We start from the raw sequence: 3,429 nt of genomic DNA, 5'->3' as shown, positions 1-3,429 counted from the left end.
TTCTCACGCTCCCTGAGGCAATTTCCTGCATTCTGATAGCCTTACTTATCTCTATGCCAAAACCCCCACATTAATCCATTTAGCTTCGACTTTCTTCCCAGCTCCAGGTCAATGTATTTAGGTGTTTATTAAGTTGGATATTTTCTTGGCAATCTCAAACTCAACAGGTCCAAAATAGAATTCTCAGTCTTTCGCCCAAAATACCACTTCAGGTTTCCCTAACTCAGTACACAGCACCATAATTCACCATTTGACTTTCCAGAGCCAAATACAGTGCCTGGACATATTTGTTGAAGGGATAAAGAATGATCAGAATATATAATTACTTTCAATAAATACTTCTGGTTCATTCTTACTGTGTTTCTCTGCCCCAGCAGAGTCAGAAACAGCAGCCAGAGAGTAAGAAAGACAGTGGAACAAGCGTGGGGGGAGCTGGCTGGAATCTCTACCCATATCCAAAATTGCTATTTGGGACCAAGTTTTTCCTTTGAATGAAGATTGAAGTGGTGATTAGTATACTGGGTCGAACACTGCAAATTACTGAATTGAAGTTAATATATTGAGTGGATGTTTTATTTTATTTTTATTGAGGTATTTCCAATAGTATATTAGTTTCAGGTGCACAACACAGTAATTCAAAATTTATATAGATTATATTCCACTTATGGTTATTATAAAGTAGTTGCCATATTCCCAGTGCTGTATCCTGGTAGCTTATTTATTTTACACAGAACTGTTGGAACTTCTTAACCCTCTACTCCTATCTTGCCCCTCTCCTCTTCCCTTTCCCCACTGGGAATCACTAATTTGTTCTCTGTAGCTATGCCTCTGTTTCTCTTTTGCATATTCATTGGTTAATTTTTTTCAATTCTACTTATAAATGATAACATACAGTATTTGTCTTTCTCTGTCCGACTTATTGCACTAAACATAATAGGGAGTGGATGTTTTAAATTGCTGAATTGAGACTAGAGTGAGCATAGGACTGAGAGACCAGAAAAGTCACAGAACCTGTTCAAGGTTTCAAGAGGCAAGAAAAAGACTAGCCCCACTCAGCAGGATTAAAGAGACAAAAATAAAGTGGCTTCTATGATTACATCCCATGAGCACAGCATGCTCCAAGTACTATCATAGTGGTTTCAGCAATCAGTTACATAAACTGGGTTGGGTAGAGAAGAGAGAACAGCCAGGAGAATGTAATTGTTGTTTGTGTATGGCCTCCAGGAAGCTATGGTCAGAGAGTGAATTATTGGTATAAAATTGCTGAGGTGAAAAAATTCCGGGAGAGAACACAATCCAGAGTGAGAGGCTAGGATTAGGTAATTGAGCCACTTTGGAGCATAAGAGGTAAGTAAAGAGATTAAGGGATTATTAAAACCAAATTGTTACGGAGGTGCAGAAATCTGGGATCCTGTCACGGCTTGAGATGAAAAGGAAGATGATCCAGATCCCATTCCCTACCACCCTATGAAAACTGCTCCTATCAAGATCACCAGTAAGCTCCATAGTGTCACCTCCAACATAGACAATTCTGATTTATCATCTTACCTATCAGTAGCACTTAACATAATTGATCACTTCCTCATTCCTGAAACACTTTCTTCCCTTGGCTTCAAGGATCCCACCCTCTCTAATTTTACTCTTCCTTCCTGGCCACACCTTCTCATATTCTTCTGTTGGTCTATCCCCTCTTCTTAACCATGAAATGTTGGAGGTTCCAGTTGAATCACAGGAACTTTTCTCTCTGCTGTCTTATTTCCTAAGAGATCTTACCCAATCACATGGCTTTAAATTTTTCTATATAGACTCAAAAAAAAAATATATATATATATATATTTAGCTCCAAATTCTCCCCCAAATTCCAGACTGCCTACTTGATATCTATGATTAGATATCTAACAGAGCTGTCAAATTTAACATGTCCATCCAGAACCAAATGCCAAGCCATAACCTATTTTCCATCTAAACTTGCTCCTCTCCAAAATTCCCTGTCTCAATAAATATCACTCATGATTGCCCAGCTGTTTAGGCCAAACATTTTGGAGTCAGCTTCCATGTTCTTTACTTACGTCCTATCTGCAAATCTTGTCAACTCATCCTTCAGTATATAGCACCAAATCTATCCAGTCTCCCCTTCTCCACCACCTCCATCTTAACCCAAACCAACATCCCCATCTCTCGGTTCCCACATTTACCTTTCTGTAATCTTCTCCCCATACAGCCAGAGCCATCTGTTTAAACATAAATCAGGTTTACCTCTCTGCTCAAAGTCCCCCCAATAACTCCCACCCTCCTCAGATTAAATTCCAAATCCTTGACATGAGTTATAAGGCCATGTGTGTGGACATGTCCCAGAGTTTTTCTAAGGCTTTGTAAAGGATCATCTTAAACAAAGCTGTCTCATTGCACTCAGGGCTAAATTTTTAAAAAGAGTTATCACATATTGTTTCCAAGAAATGTCTCTGAAGGCATGCGATGTTTTTGAAAAATGTGCTTCATTGTTGAAGCCCTTAGTTAAATGAAAAATCTTCCAGTCATGTTCTCTATACCCAGGGCTCTTTCCAGACTTCAGACCTCACCCCACCACACACACAAATACCCCTGTCAATCCACCCTCAGTTCCAATACCCTACAGGGGAAAAAAAAGTTCTCTCGTGTTTCTTTGGTTCTGTGTTCATACATAGTTATTGAATGGAAATCTGTGAAACTCACATCTGCCTTGCATTACTGCCTTGGAAAGGACAAGTTTATTAACTGACACTTCAAAAATATGCCTATCTACTGTATTTAATCAATTCTTAGCCTCACTTTTTTCATATTTTAAAGACTGAAATTGGGATGACTCCTAAATGGTATAATTAGCAGTTTATCACCGAATTTTCTTTCTTGGTGGTATATAAAATAATGGCACCTTGAAATTGATCGTTTTATTTGATTAAACACGTAATGTAAAACCTGTGTTTACATTCACCAAATCTTCACTAGCAAAAATTTAATATTATCAGTCCATATGACAGTTAATTATTTTTGCTACGTTAAACTTAAATATAGTTTGAGTTGGAAATGGGCATAACTTCCTCACTTCCAAATCAAACAAAAATGCTCCAGAAACTGCAAAGCATTATACACATGTTGGGTGTTTTCTCACATTTAACGATTACTAGTTAATAGAAACAATAGACAACCTACGTGCTAGCCCGACCACTCCAAGGCTCAAGGGTCGAATCTAGGTTAAATAGCTCGCCTCGCGCAGGTAATCGCGCCGCACCCGCCCGGAAGCCAGTCCCTACACAATTTACAGGCGCTGGCGCAGGTGCAGGAGGTAAACTCCGATTGGCCAAGGGAAGCGAGAAGCGCACCCAAAGGCATTTTCTGAGCATGCGCGAGAGATTACACGCCTGCGCGGTCCGCCCCGCGCATGCCCAGTAC

The sequence above is a fragment of the Vicugna pacos genome, chromosome 20, assembly GCF_048564905.1.
Source record: "Vicugna pacos chromosome 20, VicPac4, whole genome shotgun sequence".
Taxonomy (NCBI): domain Eukaryota; kingdom Metazoa; phylum Chordata; class Mammalia; order Artiodactyla; family Camelidae; genus Vicugna; species Vicugna pacos.
This window is presented reverse-complemented; position numbering follows the sequence as displayed.